Consider the following 24,948-nt stretch of genomic DNA (forward strand, 5'->3'; position numbering starts at 1 on the left):
CGCTTTGGAAAGGATTTTGTAAGCGACTGGGAGCAGAGAAATTCCTCTGAAATTGTTCATGTCTGTCTTGTCGCCCTTTTTGTGTAGCGGGTGAATTAGAGCACATTTCCAGTCCTCTGGTATCTGCTCCGTTATCCATATGTCTGATATTATACGGTGTAATTTCTGCATAAGTATAGGATCGTTTAGTTTCCAGAACTCAGCAATGATCCCATCTTCTCCTGGTGCTTTGTTATTTTTCAACTGCTTGACTATCTCCACAATTTCTTCAAGATCCGGGGCATGTGAGTCTGGGTGTGTGAATACTGGAGAAGAGAAGACAAGTTTTTCTTGGGGTGGTTCGAAGTTGAGGAGGGAACTGAAATATTGGGCTAAGATTTTGCAGTTATTTTTCGTGTTGGTTTCCAAAGAGCCATCGGCTTTCTTGAAGCACAAGCTAGGCGCTTGGTATCCCTGTAAGTTTTCTCTGAAAGTCTTATAAAAATTTCTTGTATTATTTTTGATGAAATCCTGCTGGATTTCAGAGGGTCTTTTGTTGTCATATCCCCGTTTTCTTTTCTAATTATTTTTTAGGTCTGTTTTTGGGTTTTAAGAAAGTTCTCCCAGTTTTCTTCAGTTTTGTGACTGCTAAATTTTTTCCATGCAGTTATTCGGTTGTCAACTGCCTCATCACAGGTTGCATTCCACCAGCGATGTTTCCTGTTGCGAGGGGGTTGTCCTAATTTGAGGGCTTCCTGAATTTTCTCTGTTAGTTTCTTCCAATCTGTTGATTTTTCCTGATTAATTTGCATGATGATTTTTTCTTTGTTCAGTTGCAGATATTCCGGATCTGGTTTGGTACTTTTGGGTGGCCTTTTTAGCATTCTGTTGGGTTGGAATTTTGTTTTTATTTGGAGAAGATGATGATCTGATTCAAAGACACCTTTGCGGGTTCTGATGTTTTGAATTTCTTTTATGTTTTCTTTAGAAATTGCGACATGGTCTATTTGGTATTCACCCTGTCTAAGACTGGGTGGTCTCCATGTGGTTAATTTATGTGCAGGTTTTTGAAACTGGGTACTCATTATTTTAAGTCCAAAGTTTCTGCAGAAGTCGATTAGTTTTTCACCATTCTTGTTAGTACGTTTGCGTTTGGTGTGGGGTTCAGTGGTATCTCTGAATTTTTTTTCCTTCCCTAATTGTGCATGAAAATCGCCTACAAAGATTTTCACATGGTGCTTAGGTACTTTATTTGTTGTTTCTTCTAGTGTTTCCCAGAAATTGTCCACTGTTCCAGGGTAGATTTTATTGTGGTGATTTGTGGGGGCGTGCACATTGATCAGAGTGTATGCTTCATTAGCTGATTTTACTGACAACAGGGAGACTCTTTCATTGGGAGACGTGAAGTCAATAACTGAGTCGAGTACGGAAGTGTTCCGAAAAGTGGTAGTTTGTCTCTTACTTTTATGGCAGGTTTGCCCTTGTAGATCCTGTAATTCTCTGTGTTAAAGTGTCCTTCATCTGTGAATCTTGTCTCTTGCAGCGCAGTGATTTTCAGGTTAAATTTTCCCATTGCGTTGGTGAGTTGCTTTAATTTTCCTGTTTTAGTGAAGGTGTTCACATTAATTGTACCAATAAAATTTTTACGTTTCATTTTGAGAGTGTGACGAGTTTTTGAGAAGCTCCGATTCTTCTCCGCATGGTGTCCCTGATCCCCCAGAATCCGATGATCAGGTGAATCCAGTCTATCGACAGGTGCCTGGGGTAGTGACTCTGTGGTCGTCTTTTCGATCATGCGTTCAAGTTGAATTTTAGTTTTTGTGGTGATCTCTGTTGAGACCACAGGTATACGACTCGATTTTTGAGTTCGAGAAGATTTTGTGCAGCCGCCTCAACTAGAGGAACAGACGCTGACCACTGGCCGCCAGATGCTGAACAGACACCACTGGGTTTATTGGTTTTTGGTCCGCCCTGGGTATTTCATTTCCCCAGTACCACCTATATCTAGGAAGCTTTCCCCTATCCGCCACCCGGGGAGGCGCCCGATGGGGGTACCAACAACCCCACACGGGATATATATATATATATATATATATATATATATATATATATATATATATATACATATATATAAGAGTTACATGTTTGCACCTCTTACTGTCCTTCAAAGTAGTCACCAGCGTTGTGTAGAACCCGTTGCCAGCGATGTGGGAGGCGTAGTATACAGTTAGCAGAGCCTGTTCTGTTGATGGTGCGAATGGAGCGGTCTAAAGCTATGGTGATTCTCGTGCACGTCTCTAATGGTGATATCCTAACGCATTACGTTCCTCCACGGCAGACCGTCAATGCACAGTATTACTGTTCGTTTCTGGAACATCACCTGCCACCAGCTTTGCGAAAGAAGCGGCGACACTTTCTGCGCAACCCATCCATCATTTTGCACGACAGTGCGCGGGCGCATACAGCGCAAGCTGTGGCTGCTCTGTTCACGACTGAACAGAGCAGCCACTTGTGACTTTGATTTGATTCCGAAGATGAAGGAACCACTTCGTGGCATTCGCTTCAGAACTGTTCCAGAGATTCGACAGGCAGTATTCTATCTGGCCTTCAAAAACCACAGATGAGATTTTCATATCCTCCCACTCGCTATGCGCCAACTTTTAGTACGACACAAAAAAAAATGAACAGTATCTTTCTGTAGGAAATTTAATGTGGTTAAATTTGTCGCTGGATTTTCGAATTATTCAGGAAAAAGTACGAAAGTAACCTTCAAAGGCACCTCCACCGCCACACTCATTCCTCACCAGTCATGATTTCTAGTACGTCGTTCGTGGCACTTTCCCGTACCACTGAACAGAAATTTCCCACTACACGAGCTATTCCCGATTTGGATCTTTTTTGGTCTCTAGGGCTATTACACTACCAGCGTAGTAGACTATTTCGTTAACATTAATAATTTCAACGTGCCCATGAATATAATTAAACAAAAACTACTTTTGTAAGTGTTACGCTAAAAGTAATTACGTTAAAATTTTAATCCAAACATAACCCTAACAAGTACAGTAGTTTCATAGTCACAAGGCCTGACGAATTCAACGTCGTAACTCTTTATCTTGCACTGTTAGAATTCCCAAAACTGTTGGATAACATTTACTCAACCGTGAAATTTACAATTTGTAAGTGTTCGACTAAGGCGATCGTGTAATAAGGCCAGTCAATGGGGACCGAAAAACATCGATTGTGAGGGAATGATTCGTATAGTCGCAAATTTTTGTACAGTGGTAGGAGGGAGTGCAACGAACAAAGTGGTAGAAATCGTGATTGTTGAGGGAAGAGTGTGGGTGTGGAGATGCGTTTGAAGACACTTTTGTACGTTTTCCTTTAATAAATCGAAAACTAGGACCTCTAGAATCACCGTCCAAAATTTACAAAAAAAAAACGTAACCCTTCCACACAGACCATGAAGGCCCCACGGTACTGACAGGCCGCCGTGTCATCCTCGGCCCATAGGCGTCACTGGATGCGGATATGGAGGAGCATGTGGTCAGCACACCGCTCTCCCAGCCGTACGCTAGTTTCCGAGACCGGAGCCGCTACTTCTCTGTCAAGTAGCTCCTCAGTTTGCCTCACAAGGGCTGAGTGCATCCCGGTTGCCAACAGCGCTCGGCAGACCGGATGGTCACCCACCCAAATGCTAGCCCAGCCTGACAGCGCTTAACTTCGCTGATCTGACGGGAATCGGTGTTACCACTGCAGCAAGGCCACTGGCCAGTCCATAATTTAACTACTCTACTGGCCATTAAAATTACTACACCACGAAGATAACGTGTTACAGAAGCGAAATTTAACCGACAGGAGGAAGATGCTGTGATATGCAAATGATTAGCTTTCCAGAGCATTCACACAAGGTTGGCCCTGGTGGCGACACCTACAACGTGCTGACATGAGGAAAGTTTCCAACCCATTTCTCATACACAAACAGCAGTTGACCGGCGTTGCCTGGTGAAACGTTGTTGTGACGCCTCGTGTAAGGAGGAGAAATGCGTACCATCACGTTTCCGACTTTGATAAAGGTCAGATTGTATCCTATCGCGATTGCGGTTTATCGTATGGCGACATTGCTGCTCGCGTTGGTCGAGATGCAACGACTGTTAGCAGAATACGGAATCGGTGGGTTCAGGAGGGTAATACGGAACGACGTGCTGGATCCCAACGGCCTCGTATCATTAGCAGTCGAGATGACAAGCATATTATCCGCATGGCTGTAACGGATCGTGCAGCCCCGTCTCGATCCCTGAGTGAACAGATGGGGACGTTTGCAAGACAACAATCATTTGCACGAACAGTTCGACGACGTTTGCAGCAGCATGGATTATCACCTCGGAGACCATGGCTGCGGTTACCCTTGACGCTGCGTCACAAACAGGAGCGCCTGCGATGGTGTACTCAACGACCAACCTGGGTGCACGAATGGCAAAACGTCATTTTTTCGGATGAATCCGGGTTCTGTTTACAGCATCGTAATGGTCGCATCCGTGTTTGGCGACATCGTGGTGAATGCGCATTGGAAGCGTGTATTCGTCATCGCCATACTGGCATATCACCCAGCGTGATGGTATGGGGAGCCATTGGTCACCTCTCGTTCGAATTGACGGCACCTTGAACAGTGGACGTTACATTTCAGATGTTTTACGACCCGTGGATCTACCCTTCATTCGATCCCTGCGAAACCCTACATTTCAGCAGAATAATGCACGACCGCATGTCGCAGGTCCTGTACGGACCTTTCTGGATACAGAAAATGTTCGACTGCTGCCCTGGCCAACACAATCTCCAGATCTCTCACCAATTGAAAACGTCTGGTCAATGGTGGCCGAGCAACTGGCTCGTCACAATACGCCAGTCACTAATCTTGTTGAACTGTGGTATCGTGTTGAAGCTGCATGGGTAGCTGTACCTGTACACGCCATCCAAGCTCTGTTTGACTCAATGCCCAGGCGTATCAAGGCCGTTATTACGACCAGAGGTGTTTGTTCTGGGTAATGATTTCTCAGGATCTATGCACCCGAACTGCGTGAAAATGTAATCACATGTCAGTTCTAGTATAATATATTTGCCCAATGAATACCCGTTTATCATCTGATTTTCTTCTTGGTGTAGCAATTTTAATGGCCAGTAGTGTACATTAAATGTCCTATAAAAAAAGCCATTGCATTAATTTTCGTAGGATTAATAATTCTCTCGTAGCGAGCGAGAGAATATGATAATCTCACGCATGGGTTTTAGAGGCAAAATTCAGGTTGCATAAAGCGATATCGGCACTTGTCAGTAAAATGACTTTGTCCTCGAGAGTGCTGAATTTTCTTTTTCCTGGCAGAGTACCACAAATAACAAGGGATGTGAAAAGTTAGTGAGGGGCAGATATGATGACTTCCATTAGAGGCTTTACGATGGCCACGAGAGCGTGTGTTCATATGGCACTGACAGATTATCTCAGCGGCGTAATTGGAGGAGAAGCACTCGACCTGCTATCGACCTTCCTTTCTCCGGCGCTGTGCAACAAGTCGCAGAGCTCCAAGGCCAAGGGCGGCCTCTGGGGAGGAGGGAGAAGGAGCAGAGCGCAGGATGAATGGCGGCGCACCGCCAGCCGCCGAGGCGGGTTGTCGAACCTCGGCGCGCGCCCCACTTGCTCCCCACCGAGGGCCGAGCGGCCGGCCGGCCAGGTGCAGGCGCGGCCCCCGGGGGTGGGAGTAGGGGTGACATATAGGCGGGCGCGTCGGCCGGCGCGCGCTACTCGCTACTCGCTACTCGGCTGCGACGGGCGCTGGAGGGTGGCGAAGCAGAACCAGGACTCTGGTGGCTCGTGCAACCCCGACACCCGACAACCGACAACCGACAAGGCGACTTTTGGTGAGTCAGCGACACTCCTAGAGTCCTCTACGTTTCCGCGACTGACGTTTGCAGTATAAATAAGAAATATTATGTAACCATCCTCCAAACTTTAAATTTTTCATTACTAAATGTTTCTGATTCCTTACGCCATCATCAGTTAGCTGCTCCGAGGACAACCTAGAATGTTTTAAATGTACCACCTTCATCGCAGAATACACCAAAAGCACCCTGCAGTCAAAGTGATTGATACCTGACCTAACAACTGAAACTATCTCTTAATCATGCACCAAACATCCGAAACGTATCGCAAATAAGAACCCAAAGTTCAGCGGCTGGTTAGGTTGTGAATTTTGCTTTTATTTCCTACAGTGCGCCCAAAGAAGATCCACGGGAGGTCTGCGCGGCTGCTTCGCGCGACCAATAGCGTAAAGCGATCGAGTTTTCGTTTCTGTGGCAATCCCTCAACGTTTCCCGCAATCAGAGATGACAGCAACCTCCTGCACTTCGCGGTTGAAATTTGGCAAAAGTGCAGCCGTCTGTCTCTCACAGAATCTAGTACAGGATACTCAGTCTTATGCTGACCGTTGAATCTAAGCTGGGTGTGATGAACCTGTTTTGTGCTTGATAGAGTGTACGTCACGTTGGTGATCTGTGACATAAATGTGTGCCACACCGGGATTCGAACCCCAGAGTCCAATCTTTTGCCGTTAATTTTCTTCCAGTACTGTCACCTTACAAATTTACGCATCCAGTCAGCAAACCGGCATATAGTGCGTGGCGGGGTGAATTTCATCTTAATATAAGCGATTTGCTTTCCTGTTCCATTCATGCATTGACTCTGTGTCCCTTTAAGTTCGTAATCTCACTTACCACACTATCAAGTAAAATATTCGACGATGGCAGAATTAACACACGGCCTCCCTCGAATAAAGGCTCCCTAAATTTACCCGAGAATATTTCGGAGGAGACTGTCGTTTTGCTTCAAAAACTTCCCATTTAAGTTCTCGGAGCATCTCAGTTAAATCTTTTTATTGGCTATACGAGTAGTCCCGAAACTTCTTATGAGCTGTGTCAGTTGTTCCAAAATTCTGCTAATAAGGCGCCGTGAACGTATTCCAGTTTTAGACACCTTCTGCAGCTTGTGGTATGTCATCGTGAATGGTGTTAATTTTTTACTGGTTGTATGTTATCTCCGGCATCTTTGTTAAACACCATATAACAATCCAGACGCCAAAGAATCTTAATCCGATTAGATGTTCTCCGCTGAGTATCAAAATCATAATATGAATTATCCCTTCTAGATTTGCAAGTTCGTCTTTGTAAGAAGCGTCGGAGGAAAAGATAATGGAATTGATCGAGTAGGGATTCACAACTGTGATAAATTTCTAATAGATCTGTCGTCAGTAGGGAACTTCTATTTGTAGTTTAAAAATAGTAAAACAAATTTTTCTCTCCTAAAGTCGTCTTCTGATTCCTAAATAGTACACTAACCTTTAGTCATAAGACCCAGGCTGCAGTGTACAATAAATAGTGTGCTCTTTCGATTAAAATTAATTATCTTCTTCTCCACAAAATTCAATGTACGTAAATCCAGATCAACTACATCAGTTTTCCAGATTCAACAAACATTTTTTTGTTTCTAAAGCTTTGTACATTTGAACGTACATACCAATCTCATAAAATCAGACTGCACTCAAAACCATTCCAATAACAAAAGTTACGAATTTTCGATAAAAGTCCACGGAGAAACAAGACAACGTTCGACCGTTGCCTTAAGTCTCGATGATCTTTGGGACATTACGGATTGCTGCCAGATATTCGACAGAGCAGCCTTTCTTCAATAGCGTCACATATTCTCGCTGTGATCAACAGTCACATTAAAAGACAAAAATACAGTTTGTGTAGTCAGTTAAGACATACTCGTATTGTCTCAAAACAAAATAAAGACTTGAATAAAAGTGTCGAGCACCAATTACGTCAGCCACTGTTAAAAACGAGTGTCACAAATAAGTCTGCGACACATCAAACTGTAACAGATACGGAGAAAGCTGTCAAAGTCCATTGATCCCGTTGTATGGTTGTGTACCGTTCTGCTTATTATGGTGTGACAATTAGCGTGCGACGGTAAATGAAAGTATCTGTATCCTGTTTGATGCCGAGATTTGAGGGTTATGTAAACCATTACATTAATTATATTAAGTATAAATCTCTTCGTTAAATGTTTGTGGAGTTAAAACCCGTGTTTCATTTACTCCTACACTTTTAACCTGGCCTAACCGCATCAACTATGCACTTTAACTGCATTAGACAAACCACTGTTTTGACGTTTGACTAACAGAAGCATTCGTAACAGAAGCATTCTGTGATGTTAAGAGCGCCTGGAACTAAAAATGTTTGGGAAGGATCGGGCTACACGGACCCCTACCGTCAAGTCAACTTGATTACAGACTCCAAAGACGGTAACAGTATATGACTGGTCTTACTAACGTCTTGTAAGTGATTTCCATCACGTTTCCGCGACACTTTCAATAAATCTAAGTCTCCCATTCACCTTCCGTAATACTATTTTGCCGCCTTCACCCCATTTCAAACCGTCTCCAAAATCGCCACCAAAATTTTAAACGATGTAACGAGTTCCAGACGCTCGCAGAGGGTTTGTGATTTGTGTAGAGGATTTAGTGGCACGTTGAAGGATTAATTATATCCATGAGACGTGTTTGGGTTGTTCCGAGCGTTTAGGGCGGGCTACATGGATGGTCGGCTCTATTTTCTCAACTCTTTAGGTTAATTAAAAGCCTAAGCACGTAATTCCCAGTGTAGTGAAATGTCGAGGAAACATAGGCCAAGTAAATCGAAACCGGTAAAATTTTGAGTTCAAATTGGCAGTAATAATAATTTTTGACGAAATTCCGATTTTTTTAAAGACATGAAATATACGAAGAGAAGACAAGCTCTCTATCTTTCTCTATCTCATAAAAAGAGTTACTGCTAGTAGTATTAATCCTTCTGAACAAATCAGAGCTCAGGTGAATTAATAGTAAATATATTATCCGTAGTTCATTTTTGAAATAACAAATTCTACCGCCGGTAAGACACGTTACGTCTCAGCAGTGCGACACAACAGAACAAATTACAGTCGTCTTCATCCACGATCTCATCATTGACCAGCGAGTAAAGGTGCGAAAGATAGCAACGACTTAAATTGTGATTTATATCTCTGTCCTAGTAAGCGTAGGCGATCTTATCAGAGTTGTATTTTTCCTCTAAATGGGCTTCGTTGATTATTATCGTTCTCGTAATAATGCTACTCGGTGAATGGTAAGTTAAAACTTTGATTTGATCCGTGAGAGAGTCACGTCGTTCAAATCGAAAGGCACTGATCATGAAAAGTGTGTAATATGAGTGCGTGTTCAGTGCTCGGTTTTAGCTGGTTGAAAATCATCAACACAGTCTAATGATTTAGGAGACTGACTATAATAGACGCCTCACTATGCTGAAGTCGCACGCGAAGAAAAAAACCCGTCTAGACCCAAATAATAGTGTCTTTCAGTGTAGGTCCTCTGATTCTCGCCAATCCCGAAAAGGTGAGCGTTAGCGACTGTACCTGCTGAATAACCAAGAGGCGAAAAAATTTTTTTCATGATTTCGGATGAATTAAATTACGAGTTGAACTACGATTCGAAGTGGAACAGAATGGACCCAAAGTGGAACAGTTCGAGAGGGGTCTTCCAATTCTGGTATTTCCAGTACAACCAAGAGGAAATTCTCGAGTAAATTTGTCGAAACAGATGACTGGAGATATTTTTAATTATTCCTGGGACAATATATCGAAACAAAAAATACGAAATCATTATGCGTGTTTCAGTAAGTTTGTGTGCGACTATGGCTTGCTCGATAAGTTCAGTGTACCTCCGCCTTGACGACGCCTTCAAGTTTATTCTATGTTGTGGATTGGCAAGACAGCCAATCCACTATGACAGGTAGCCGAAAGGCACGCGTTTAAGCTCACGCAGGATGGCGTGAGGTCTGGAACAGGACAAGGTCTTTATAGTAGCAAAAATAGTACGTAGCTTCTGGAATACTTAACTTTAATCCATAATTGGTGAACATCGGTCTGACGGTACATGCATCACAAGATAAATAGCAATTGATAATGGCGCCTTGCTAGGTCGTAGCAAAGGACGTAGCTGAAGGCTATGCTAACTATCGTCTCGGCAAATGAGAGCGTAATTTGTCAGTGAACCATCGCTAGCAAAGTCGGTTGTACAACTGGGGCGAGTGCTAGGAAGACTCTCTAGACCTGCCGTGTGGCGGCGCTCGGTCTGCAATTACTGACAGTGGCGACACGCGGGTCCGACGTATACTAACGGACCGCGGCCGATTTAAAGGCTACCACCTAGCAAGTGTGGTGTCTGGCGGTGACACCACATTCTACACCTTTCATTGCCTACCCAAATGCGCAGAGCGCACTGTTCGAGGTCACACTCATAGTAGGACCCAGATCGTTTCAGCGAAAAAAAGAAAAACAAAAAGTGTGACGAGGGTCTCCCGTCGGGTAGACCGTTCGCCTGGTGCAAGTCTTTCGATTTGACGCCACTTCGGCGACTTGCGCGTCGATGGGGATGAAATGATGATGATTAGGACAACACAACACCCAGTCCGTGAACGGAGAAAATCTCCGACCCAGCCGGGAATCGACGCGGGCCCTTAGGATTGACATTCTGTAGCGCTCACCATTCAGCTACCGGGGGCGGGCAAAAAAACCAGATGAGCTGACAAATGGAAAAATATGGAAGGCGATTTCCACTTCTGATATTTGCCTTACAACCGTGGGAAACCTCCCAAAAAACTTGGTCATAACCGAATGATGATGCTTATCTTAATTTAATTCTTCGACAATACGTATCAGATAAATAGATGGAATCATAGCATATGTGTAAGTGTATTTGTTTGTATGTATAACAGAGTGAAGTCTATAACTTCACACATGCAGTGTACCTCTGTCGCTGATAATCACATGCGATAGAATCACGACTACAATTCGACGTAGGAAGCATTGAGCTTCTGGTGTACCTTTCGTTCCCTACTCTAGTGGGTACAGTGACTGTTTCAGGTGCAGTTCAACGTAGACCCAGGCTTCTTTTCAGCCAAGTACCAAAAGAGCTGGTAGTGAAGCTCAAGGCGTTCTCGATTCGAAATAACTAGGATGGGATTGCTAGTTAAGGCATTGGCCTTACAGCCAAGGTGAACCTCTAGAAGATCTTGTCGGAATCGGAGGACTGGCACGATCCCTGACCATACAAAAAAAAAGAGATATGAGTTTATGAGGCATATTTATATGGTGTAGTAGGATAGTCAATGTCGGTGAGAAGTAGGCGAGTATTGAGACGAGTGACCCCTAAGTTAACAAAGTTAACACTTATTGCCAACAGTAACTAATTAAATGGGGTGTGAAAAACTACTTATACAAAATTTTAGTGTTCAGAGGAGATAAAAGAAAACACTTTTAATGCGACAAAAATGTCACGTTGCACTGTTCTCCGCTAGGGGTCCGTGGAAATTCTGACGCTGGTGGAGCTCACAGTCGGTATTGGAAGTACCGTGTGATAAATTTTGTTTTAGAGATGTTGCTGAAAATGTTCGTTTATATTAATGCACTGCTGGCAGTTGCGTGCTACGTACTTGTCTAACGCACCCGAAACAACCAGGTGTTCCACGAACAATGACTCCAGTTTCAGCCAAAAGGGCTGATCAGCTCGTAGTCTGCGAGGTCTACCAGCTTCTCGCCGGTATGGTCTAGGGGTTTAACAAAGAAGACCAACAATTGTTGGAAATGTGACATTATGTAGAAATCGTTCTGTACATAGGCGACATGTCTCCCCAGAAATGATACGCCTGTCAGCTAACTCAGAGTGTAATCAAGTATCAAAGCCGTGAAAACATTTGTAGAGTTTCATGTAAACACAAAACAATACAAACAATAACAATGTAATGTTTATCTAGGGAAGAAGACATTGCTGAAGTAACGAAAAAAGCAATAAGATGTAACTGTGTTGCAGATCAGATTCTCATGTCAACGTGTCGCACACGAGGCAGTCAAAACAACAATGAACCATTCAAGACCGCTGACGGGTCACACATTACTTCGTCTAATAACTCTACAGATTAGTGCTCTGAGGTACATGCACCCTACTATATTAGTCTGTTCGACTACAAACTATCCTCTTCAAAAGTGATTAAATTATTTTACCGAGTATCTCCTGCTTGATCGTATGCCGCAGTGAGATTGGATTTCGATCTTTTGATGCCGCTGGCTCACTTGAACGACCGAAGTACGGAAGGAAGAGAGAGGAATCAATGACAAGCTGAAAGGCTTAGTTGGTCCACAAGGCAGAAAGAGCATGTCACAATCAGAATACCCACCGACCAGACAGTTTCAGCTTACTGCACGTCGTCTGTGCACAACTACGTAACATCCTAACTACGACAGACAACTTCCAGTGCGTATAAATGATTATAAGACAGGACATTTCTGGATCTAAGCGTCAGCATTCCCCTCAATTGCATCCAGTGGTGAAAGTCTGTCCAAAAGGAATTTTCGGTCCCGAACGGAAACACTAACAATCTACTATAGAGAATGAACGCGTAATTTTTGTTAAGTAATTAAATCTATGAGTTTTTGACAAAATCTTCCAAAACATTGGACTCCTGCGAATTAGGCAGAGCAAGTAACGTACCGTGACCTGATTTGTTTGGCCTAACGTATCTTAATGTAGCATACAATGTAATGGACGTCTGTTGTCAGCTTAAATCGCCGAAATTACAATTTCTAGCGCCATCGCTGTCGATACAATGCGGAACCCTTTAATTTAGGAAAAATACTACAAATTTGAAACACTACTATTCATTAAAGTTCCGATATGGTTTTCCTTGCAGCTCACGCTCTAAAGACAGAAATAACGCAACACTCGGAATAGGTAGAATCTTTTAGTCCATCGTATCCGAAGTTCAGACGTTTATCCGATTGATAAAAAATCCTCAAACGGAATGAATGTGTTGGAAACTAGTGCGCTGCCGAGAAGCTGATTCATCGTAAAAGACATCTTCGTTTATTTACTGCCTTTCGTCGCCATCATTAAAACTGCTGCCAGTCCTTTATCATCAAAGCTGTATCAGAAGTAATGCCTTAAACTCAGATGTAAGAAGTCTACATTTTCTGTTCTTACGATATTTCGAGTAGATTTATAACGTTAATTTCACCACGCCGTGCAGTTTACCGTAACAAGGCGTGGCGTAACTCGACGCTAGAGCGCTGCATGTGCTCTTGTAACTTACAGCATGCTCAGTGGAATGTTAAGTAGCTATCGCTGCAATGTCACACCATTCGATTGCGGAATGTCACATATATGTTCAAGACTTTTTTCGAAAGTTTGGTTGGTCTACAACTCCATAGAAATTCCTATTAAAACCAAAACGCGATCTTCGGTACATTTAAAATCATACAACGAAACATATTTAGTTAAGCTGTTTTGTCAACGCATGACATTGGGAGGATTCTGTGGTTGTACTCGTATTATAAGACATGTTATAAAAGCCGCTAATCACAAACACGATGACTTTTACTTTAACACATTTCACTGTTTCATACCGTTACCAGTGACGAAATTTTGTTTGTAGCCAATTGTCTGGATTGTATTTACAGACCGAACTGTTAATCATTTTTTCAACGCTTTAGACACTATGGTTCCCTACAGTGAATACATTTGAAACTCATACATTTTCTTTTCGAAAACCGTAAAATGTGTTGAAGAAAAAGATCATCAAGTTAGTGGTGCCAGCTGTTTTCGTTACATTTCTAGTACTCAAGTGCATGCCTGGTAGAATAAATTGAAGATTGGAACTCATGTCGGAGATCTCAGGGAACGGCCCTACAGGGCAACGACAGTATGGGAGCAATACTACTTAGTAGACCATTTAAACAGCACACTGCAAACATCGTCACCTGTCGGTCGTACGTATCCTGCCATTTACGCTGTATATTATTAGTTGTGGGTTTCGAACGCTGTCAAATTATTTGGTAGTGAGGCGATGTGTGTATTTCGGGTAGCGCACCTCTAGGCGTTTGCCCCTCATTTTCGGCGCACAGTAGCGTGTTTGGATTATGTTTCCGAATATAAATGTCTGTCTTCGTTTTCTTCCCAGGACTTTTTATAACACTTAGATGCATCGTTTTGAAATTTCGTGTGCAACCAAACTGCGTTGCAAGCTGTAATACACCTCAGAAGTATTAATAACTAAATAGCTGCTAGGTAGCTAACTTAACATTTTTAAATGTAATTATCCGTTCTTGCTATGTCCATAACGAGCTCTGTGCACTTCGGAAGGTTGTACGTAAGGGTGCTGAAAAGTAATGCCTCCGAATGTTTTATGTGAAAACTCTTAAAGCTTTTTAAATAAACCAACGTAATTGACACCCCATATCATTATTATTCATGTCTACATATTTACTTCTCAATACAGTCGCCACGGCGACAAACACATTTCTCCCACAGAGGAACCACTTTCTTGATTTCATCATTCTATAATATTTGAGTTTTTGACGGAGCCACAACCTCACCACTGCTCGCACCACTTCATCACTACCAACGTGAAGTTCTCGGAGACGTTCTCTAAGTTTTGGAAACAGTTCAAAATCGAATGGGATCGTAGGGACTTTGTGGAGGATGATCGATGACAGTGAGCCCAAGGTGTTGGATAATTGCAGATGTCGTAGCGCTCGTGTGTGGTGTGGCATTGTCGTACTGAATGAGAGTATACTCCATGTGTGGGCGAACTCTTCGCGTTCGAAATTCGAGTACAGCAAGCTGTTTCTCACGCAAAGACACAGTTACGTTACGCACAGCCACGTTACACGTTATAATTAAGACTCCTACAGTGGCAGAGGGCTGCAACTTTCGTCAGCGAATCGGAAAAGTCGACCGAGTAATATGAATGACATGTAACGTCTCAGCCGACATTCGAACGGAATAAAAAATTCTGAACCCATATTTTTCAGCACGTTCTCGCAGACAGTTGAGGACATGATAATGTGAATAACTCCACTATGTCTGCACCAGTTTGTTATTTTAAACTACAAACAGAATCGCACGGAACATATTCTTGGTGTAATATAGATTCCATGTATGTTTGCGTAGGCTTCCGTGGTCAGAGTCAGTCGACATAAAAGTTTTCTGGGTGTGGTACCGCGTCATAATGTATAAAGCTACTGCTGCTGGATAAAAACCAGCGTTTCGGCCACTGTTGCAGCGGCCTTCTTCTGGCTCTAATGGTGCGTTCTAGCTATGCAGTGTCCTTTATGTTTTGTTGTTACTGTTCACTGCGCGTGCCATTACTTCATAATTTTCAAGCAGCAGTAGTTTTATACATTATGACGCGGTACCACACCAAGAAAACTTTTACGTCGATAGTTTCCATGTTTGTGTAAAACTTCAAGTCTTAAATTACCTCTTAGAGTACTCAGTAAGATAAGCCGGTGAGAAATAGTGGTCTGGAAGCTTTTCTCCCCCACTCAAACAACTCTCCCTGCTCGATAATAAATTGGGGATTTGTTGTTAACTTACAAGGGGAAGCCACAACGTTTGGAACGCGGATTTACTGCAAGCTTCGTACACTCGTAGTACACCACGAGGACAACAAAATGTGTAAGTAGTAGCGCGTACTTCTCAAGCTTTATTGAGAAAATCGCAAGATAATTTCGGTGTTCAAATATATACCTGCGCTTGGCCATTTTTACCGTGAAGCGGCGGCAGCCGAGTAGTTAGCGTTCAAGCCCCGTAGTCGATGGACCGAGTCCCGTTCGTCAGTTTGTTTTTCTATTTTCGACACAGTCATTTTCTTTACTATTTATATTAGAATTGATATAATGCGAAAAATACGTGTAATCGGATGAACTATTATTAAATTTACAATGTTACTTGACAGTCTACAAATTTTTACTATCACAAATAATATAATATTCATAACTTTATGTTTTCCATGTTTTGACGAAAAATACCATCCTGCAACTTGTACTCGTATGTCGAAAGCGACGATTAATTGTACATCTTTCGAAAGCCGTGTGTGACGGTCAGAACTTGCAGGTAACAGGTAGTTTCGGGATCCTTCCAGGTATAAGGGATTTCTCAAATCACGGACAAGCATACATTTTCAGTATCACTTTATGCGTTTGGTCGTTTACTAGTCAATAGTTACGAATATTGTTGTGACTTGGCAAGACAGCCAAGCCACTAGGAGGTGAAGCCGAAAGGCACGCGTTTAAGCTCACGCAGGCTGGCGTGAGGTCTGGAACAGTTAAAGGATTGAGTCTAGCAAATAAAGTACGCAGCTGTTGGAATACTTAACTTTAATCCATAATTGGTGAACATCGGTCTGACGGTACATGCATCACAAGATAAATAGCAATTGATAATGGCGCCTTGCTAGGTCGTAGCAAATGACGTAGCTGAAGGCTATGCTAACTATCGTCTCGGCAAATGAGAGCGTAATTTGTCAGTGAACCATCGCTAGCAAAGTCGGCTGTACAACTAGGGCGAGTGCTAGGACGTCTCTCTAGACCTGACGTGTGGCGGCGCTCGGTCTGCAATCACTGACAGTGGCGACACTCGGATCCGACGTATACTAACGGACCGCGGCCGATTTAAAGGCTACCACCTAGCAAGTGTGGTGTCTGGCGGTGACACCACAAATATTATATTATTTGTGATAATAAAAATTTCTAGACAGACAATAACATTGTAAATTTAATAAAAGTTCATCCGATTACAGCATTTTCCCATTATATCAATTGTAATATAAATAGTAAAGAAAATGACCGTGTTGAAAATAAAAAAAGAAACTGACGAACGGGACTCTATCCACCGATTACGGAGATTGAACGCTAACCACTCGGCTGCTGCCGCTTCACGGTAAAAATGGCCAAGCGCAGGTATATATTTGAAAACCTAAATTATCTTGGGATTTCCTCAATAACGCTTGAGAAGTACGCGCTACTGCTTACACATTTTGTTGTCCTAATGGAGTTCTACGAGTGTACGAAGCTTGCAGTAAATCCGCGTTCCAAACGTCGTGCCCTCGCCTTGTTAGTTTACTGAGAGGCCACTGTGTCCCTTGGTGCGCAGCTTCACAGATTCTCGCAATGGACGCGTCAACTTCGTACATTTTAGATTCTTGGCCTCTTGCAGCTTCCGTACACCCAAATATCTCGTATGGATCAACAACTTGGTGAAACTCTTTTAACTGGACATCATTACTTGGACTTGCGTGTCCCTAACATCTCCCAGTTATCCGTGCGAGGAAAGAGGACCTACAGTTTAACGTGGAATCCGAAAACGTGTGGTTGCCGGTGACTCCTAACATCGTTGAGAAGTGTGTGCTAGGTTAAAAAGTAGACTGAAAAACCCGTGGTCCGACTGGGATTCGATCCCGCGACCGCTTGGTTTCCAGACATCGTCCGACTTCCTTCCGCTTGATGAATGATTAAAAAGAAAGCTTTTACGCTGCGTACAACGCAGAAAAATTATACTGGTACTAATCACACCAAAGTTGGTATCACATTTACTGTCCTGTGACTGTCAGCGTCACTTTTGTCAGGGGGGAAAACATAAGAAGTATAACCATATAAATACGTCGCAGCTTATTAAAATCGCAAGGTAGAAGCAACAGCTCATGCTAGCTTCAATAGATAAAAGTAAATATTCAGTAAATTTGGTCTCCTACCGAATCTAACATGAGTTATTTTAACAAGTTATATTTTTTCAAGTTTCTTCCTTAAAAATGTAGTAGCTCTGTTGTTATCAGTACAAAGCCAAACTGGATGTGATTAGTGGCATTGTAAGAGTCCTCAACACTGGTCGAATAACGTATCATTTGTACGAAACTTGTTCCAAAAAATATTGTTCGTCAACTTCCCACGGTTCACGCAATTTTTGAGGTGGCCATCATATTTTTAGCTCTTTCTCTATTTTGTATTGTAGCTCAAATTTGTTTCTATACATCGAACCTCGACTCATATGGCAGCTGACTTTGATTTCTTTTGCGTTCTGAATTCCTTTCCTTTGTGCTTGTGATCCTCCGTCCAAGGTACTCCTTTCCTTATTCGCTCGCCAACCCCCCGGTCATTTGCGGAAGAAAAAGATTCAAATGTTCATTAGTCCCGCGCGCTTTCCGATAGTGGGCCGATAGAGAAAAAGTCTGAAGGTGATTCGATGGCCCCTCTGCCAGAGACTTGATTGTGAATTGCAGATTAGTCGTATAGATGTAGGGTTGTAGACTGTGTGTGACCTGACACTTTGTTGCATGTAATAATTCCAACTCTGATGGCTCTGAGGCTCTTGGTTGATTAGCTGTTGATGTTGAAACCTCCCCTTAGAAAACTTAATGAATTACTGTGCTGGTAAACCTCTTACGTTATTTGATTTTTAAACAGCTGAGCAGAGCTGAACGTACTCAGACATTTTGATTTTTAAACAGCTGAGCAGAGCTGAACTTACTCAGACATTTCTCTCTTTACTTATTCTGATCATCACTAAACTGACACACAATATTTTTAGCACAACACAATCTGACTTTCAATAATCCCTACAAAAGAATGGACCTGACTAACAATAACCTATACGTTTCATGAATCACTCACCTCATAAAAATCTTCGTTACACGAACTACTGCAATACAGCGAGCGCCAATACTTCCAGCTAAATAAAAGATTCTAACTACTGAATGCAGTAACTACTGATAGGCATAGTTAACAAATGAAAGATTTTGATAGAGAACAAACGATGTATTTTCCTTAATAATATTCAAAAGTCATCATATATATATATATATATATATATCAGTTCATGATATACAGCATTACAAATTTACTCTTTCTGATGGACATAAGTCCAGATCGTCCGCTCTCAAAATTCTGCCATCTCTCTCTCTCCCCACATCCACCACTGCTGGCGGCTCACCTCCAACTGCGCAACGCTACAATAGCGAATATTCAAACAATGCCAACCAGCCAGTGATTTTCATACAGAGGGCTACATGACGTTACCAACATAAAAATCTAAACAGCCTACTTACAATGTCTGAATCACTCACATTGACCTGTATTTGATTTTGATTGTTGTTGTTGTTACAGATGTTTTTGACTACGTACACACAACTGATCCATATCAAACACCACTGCTCACCTGCCTTCAGGCCAGAGAAAGGCAAGGGCATAACAGTTCCAGTTAGACCGTACACAATACTTACCGATAACCTTCGGTTTTACAAAGATTTGAGTCTCTTGCCCTATTAACGTCTATCGAAAAAAATTAATTTCTTCTGGGATCTCCGCTGCTTGTCTTCCAGTATCAGAAACGAGAGGGCTTCAAACGATTCGTGTATTTGGCAACATCTAGGATCAGACAATATAACGCAGCGCAGCAGCGGTCACATCCACATTGTTGAATAACATTTTATGTCTCTTGTGCTACGTTTTGACTATTTTGCTCGGGAAAGACTAATAGGGAAACCTGTCGGCTCACCAACGATTCGCCTGTTCTTTCTCCTTATAGATGCAGTTTCAGCTTCGACTGTATATACAGGGTTAGCACAAAGTCTTAACCTGATTATAAAAATTTATAACAGAATAAACGTATGACATAATAAGTTACATTTGATGCCGTTACAGAGGTTAGTGTTACTAGTTGTTGTGACCGATAGGTGGCGCTAGTGCTCCACATCACCGACGCAGTCTGTTAGGTCACGTTGATTGCTGGCGAAATGGCGTCGAAGCAGGAGAAAGCGCAATGTGTGATTTGGTTTCACGAAACGAAATCGCCCGTCAGTGTTCAGCGTAAATTTCGGGCTTCTTATGGACGCAGCCCTGCTGATGTTAAATCAATAAAACGATGGTGTTCAAAGTTTAACGAAACAGGCAGCGTTGAAGATCGTCCTCGAAGTGGCAGGCCTCGTGTGAGTGATGCAGCTGTTGATCGTGTTCGGCAATCGTTTCACCGGAGTCCATTTAAATCAACTCGTCAAGCATCAAGTGAACTTCAAATACCGCAAGCGAGTGTGGTAAAGATTCTTCACGAAAGGCTTAGGTTGCGTGCTTACAAAGTGCAATCATGCAAGCCTTGCAACCGAATGATTTGCTGACACGTGCCGAATTTGCAACTGAGATTTTCAACAAGATGCTGGTGATAACGCTTACTTAAATCGCATATGCTTTACCGATGAATCCACCTTTCATGTCAGTGGAATGGTAAATAGGCATAATGTCCGTATATGGGGTTCAGAGTCTCCACGTGCTAATGTACAGTTACAGCGAGACAGCGAAAAATGTGAATGTTTGGTGCGGCCTCACGCATAACAAGGTTTTTGGACCGTTTTCATTCGTGGAAAAAATCCATTACCAATAACATTTACTTAGACGTTTTGCTATAGTTCATTGCCCCACAGTTAGAAGAATATCAACCATGGACAATTTTCCAGCAAGATGGAGCACACATTCCCCCCCCCCCCCCACCTCCTCCACTGGCCTTTGATAGAGCGTAATTTCCTGGATTGGAAGGAAAGGTCCAACAACCTGGCCACCCCGCTCTCCAGACATTACGCCCCTTGACCTTCTTTCTGGGGCTATATCGAGAACAGAGTCTTCGTCGCACCAGTCGCTGACGTCGACGAACTGAAGGCTAGGATAGAAGCTGCTGTGGGTTCTGTGACAGAACGCATGTTACGAAACACCTGACAGGAACTGGAATACCGCGTCGACATTCTCGTACGCGAGACCTTCCAAGAGGACGAAGGGATTGAAATCGAAGGAAAGAGACTGGCATACTTAGCCTATGCAGACGACATCTGTTTACTCTCTAGGTCGGAAGAGGAGTTGGAGCAAATGACCAAAGCACTAAAGGAAGCTGCCAGCAAATTTGGGCTAAACATAAACGAAGCCAAGACAGAGTACCTCCTTATGACGCGTGGTCGTGGTCAGACTGCTGATCTCTACCATCAGGTTGGGGACCAGTCCTACAAGAGAGTGCAAGAATTCAAATACCTAGGGGCACTTTTCAGTGAGAACTCGTCATTTGAAGCAGAGATCAAAGCCAGAATATAAGCACCACAGCCTAGCACAACTGCTTCGGTCCAGATATCTCTCCAGACAGTTCAAGATTCGACTGTACAAAACCCTGATCCAGCCTGTTGTTCTATATAGCTGTGAGACATGGAGTATCCGGAAACAGGACTTCCATAAGCTCCTTGTTTTTGAGAGAAAAGTGCTTCGGAAGATCTTCGGTCTGGTTCTGGATACAGATGCAGGGGAATGGAGGATCAGATACAACCAAGAGATTGAGGAACTATACCAGCAGCCCAACATAGCAGGAGCTGTCAAAGCCAATGCAGTGGGCCGGCCATGTGGCCTGGATGGAGGATCACGATGGCCTCGGAAGCTCCTGGATTTCACACCTACACGAAATATACCGCCAGGGAGACCCAAGAAGCGTTGGAGGGATGGACTCCATGAAGATTTAAACCAAGTGTCAATAGATGTGAACGGATGGCGGGTGACAGCAATGGACAGAATACAGTGGAGGAGGAAACTTGTAGATGCGTGCGGTCCACTGGGCCTAATCACGTAGTAGTAGTAATAGTAGTAGTAGTAGTAGTAGTAGTAACACTAACCTATGTAACGGCATCAAATGTAAATTATTATGTCCAACCGTTATTCCGGAATTGTAATCGGGGCAAGACTTTGTGCTCACCCGTACTTTCAAATGCTCATCGCCAATGCATGGCAGTTTTGTCTTGACAAGTCCTCGGTATCAAACACAAACTACGTGCCCCACTTTAATTGACAGCAGTACTCTTGGACGGCGATGGAGGGCGGGTGCTGGTGCGTGCGGGAGGGGGGGGAGAGAGAGGAGGGGTAGATCATACCCTTCACGGGAAGGCTTCGGCCAGCATCCCCCCCCCCCCTTGCTTCCCTTTTCCCGCCACAACCTTCTGAGGCCGAAGAAGAGGGCGTGTCCTACCTACAGTCCTGCCACAACTAAAACTACGGAGTAGTTCTTCAAGGGCGCCAAAGTTCCCTACTCGGGAGTGCTCGCGCTGCCTTCGGACATTGCATCAGCTCTGACTGAGCCGCGGTTACGCCCTTCACGCTCGGGTCGCTTTCCGTGCCTCGCCTAAATCGTACATTTCGTCGGCTCGCCCCTTACCGTGTCGCAACAATGACCTCAGTTGCGCTGCATTTGCGCCAATCCTTACAAGGTCGCCGCTGGACACGCCCACGCAGCCCGCTAATGCCTGCGACAACGGGAAACACACCGGTCTCAACGCGAATAATGTCTCAACTATAAAAAAAAAACAAACAAAATTTATGACTCAGCAGCACTGAAAAATAAATAAGGTGTTAATCTGACATTAGCAGTGGTTACTGACCATTGTTAATATTCTCAGAAAATCGGAAGAGAAACAGGCCTCCGCCGAAGTTCTCGAGCGAAAACAGGAGATATGCATCTACGGATACGTTCTCCACGGCTCAGGGCTGTCCCACTTTCGATAATTGTCGTTCATATCTGACACTCCCTAATTTACCTTTGCTCAGCTGTAGTTGCCTTATGTTCTGAGTCATATGCAGGACTTCGTTAAAAAACAATCATTAAGATGTCTAATAACATACAGTATCACCGTCAAATTATCGCAGCAATTACTCATACTATATGAGTAGCCTCCAAGTTGATGACAAGACGATTTGTCAAGAAAACATCAAGGACCATGTCCTAACAAAGTGAAATTTCTCTCGACTACATCCTTGTTTAAAACATTCTCGGTTTACTTCCCGCGTCAGATCTGGCCATAATTTCGAAGTTTTGACGTAGTCCTCCATCTTCCTCGTTAGGAACAAGTGACTGTGTTAAAAGTGTTGTGGTAACCATTTGCAGTCCGTTGACGGCTTGCGACTGATCGGTGTACTTCATCATTACGTCAAACTGCCAGAGATTGTCCATCTTTGCACTGACGGCTCTCATAGGAACTAAACGATTCAGATCATTTCCTTGTGTCTTCTCATCGTCGAGAGCTCGCCTCCATGCACCACTAAGACTATGGTTCAAGTTCTTCTCACACATACTAATTTCTATCGCTTTTTCAATAACAGAAACCCAGTATATAGAAGCGTGGGGCAAGATTTTAGTTTCATCAAACATTTGATGCTCTGCAAACAGATCTGTAACGAGACGGATATACTGACCTGTATACTTGCTTCTGCCCTCGTAAGAAATCTTGCACTACTGGCCATTAAAATTGCTACACCAAGAAGAAATGCAGATGATAAATGGGTATTCATTGGACAAATATATTATACTAGAACTGACAAGTGAATACATTTTCACGCAATTTGGGTGCATAGATCCTGAGAAATCTGTTCCCAGAACAACCACCTCTGGCCGTAATAACGGCCTTGATACCACTGAGCACTGAGTCAAACAGAGCTTGGATGGTGTGTACAGGTACAGCTGCCCATGAATCTTCAACACGATACCACAGTTCATCAAGAGTAGTGACTGGCGCATTCTGACGAGCCAGTTGCTCGGCTACCATTGACCAGAAGTTTTCAATTGGTGAGAGATCTGGCCAGGGCAGCAGTCGAAAATTTTCTATATCCATAAAGGCCCGTACAGGACCTGCAACATGCGGTCGTGCATTATCCTGCTGAAATGTAGGGTTCGCAGGGATCGAATGAAGGGTAGAGCTACGGGTCGTAACAAACCTGAAATGTAACGTCCACTGTTCAAAGTACCGTCAATGCGAACAAGAGGTGACCGAGACGTGTAAGCAATGGCACCCCATACCATCACGCCGGGTGATACGCCAGTATGGCGATGACGAATACACCCTTCCAATGTGCGTTCACCGCGATGTCGCCAAACGCGGATGCGACCATCATGATGCTGTAAACAGAACCTGGATTCATCCGAAAAAAACGGCGTTTTGCCATTCGTGCATCCAGGTTCGTCGTTGAGAACACCATCGCACGCGCTCCTGTCTGTGATGCAGTGTCAAGGGTAACCGCAGCCATGGTCTCCGAGCTGATAGTCCATGCTGCTGCAAACGTCGTCGAACTGTTCGTGCAGATGGTTGTTGTCTTTCAAACCTCCCCATCTGTTGACTCAGGGTTTGAGACGTGGCTGCACGATCCGTTACAGCCATGCGGATAAGATGCCTGTCATCTCGACTGCTAGTGATACGAGGCCGTTGGGATCCAGCACGCAGTTCCGTATTACCCTCCTGAACCCACCGACTCCACATTCTGCTAACAGTCATTGGATCTCGACCAACGCGAGCAGCAATGTTGCGATACGATAAACTGCAACCGCGATAGGCTACAACCCGACTTTTATCAAAGCCGGAAACGTAATGGTAAGCGTTTCTTCTCCTTAGACGAGGCATCACAACAACGTTTCACCAGGAAACGCCGTTCAACTGCTGTTTGTGTATGATAAATCGATTGGAAACTTTCCTCATGTCAGCACGTTGTAGGTGTCGCCACCGGCGCCAGCCTTGTGTGAATGCTCTGAATAGTTAATCATTTACATGTCACAGCATCTTCTTCCTGTCGGTTAAATTTCGCGTCTGTAGAACGTCATCTTCGTGGTGTAGCAGTTTTAATGGCCAGTAGTGTATAAATCCTGGGAACCCTGATCGGAAATGTCTTTAACACAATGCTGCGTATCCTCTATGGTTCAAGTGGCTCTGAGCACTATGGGACTTAACATCTGAGGTCATTAGTCCCCTAGAACGTAGAACTACTTAAAGCTAACTAACCTAAGGACATCACACATATCCATGCCCGAGGCAGGATTCCAACCTGCGACCGTAGCGGTCGCTCGGTTCCAGACTGAAGCGCCTAGAACCGCTCGGCCACAATTGCCGGCGTCTATCTTCCTGGACGTTTGCAGTACAATACTTATGCCTTTTACTCCAGGGACCATCGCAGAAAGGAACAAGCCCAATCGATAGATAGTGACTTGATTGTTAAACATC

General features: G+C 43.6%; 1 protein-coding gene and 1 pseudogene across 1 annotated transcript in view; one reads left to right on the top strand and one right to left on the bottom strand.

Moving 5' to 3' along the window:
- Positions 1-3,630: 3,630 nt before the first annotated feature.
- On the bottom strand, positions 3,631-3,748 carry LOC124790309 (annotated as a pseudogene).
- Positions 3,749-5,781: 2,033 nt separating this feature from the next.
- LOC124789497 (arylsulfatase J-like) overlaps positions 5,782-24,948 on the top strand; it is a 262,072-nt gene continuing 242,905 nt past the window's right edge. The window contains exon 1 of the mRNA XM_047256881.1: positions 5,782-5,889. The gene's annotated coding sequence lies outside the window, so the exon portion shown is untranslated. The remainder of the gene's footprint in view (positions 5,890-24,948) is intronic.

Source organism: Schistocerca piceifrons, chromosome 3 (genome assembly GCF_021461385.2).
Source record: "Schistocerca piceifrons isolate TAMUIC-IGC-003096 chromosome 3, iqSchPice1.1, whole genome shotgun sequence".
Lineage (NCBI taxonomy): Eukaryota > Metazoa > Arthropoda > Insecta > Orthoptera > Acrididae > Schistocerca > Schistocerca piceifrons.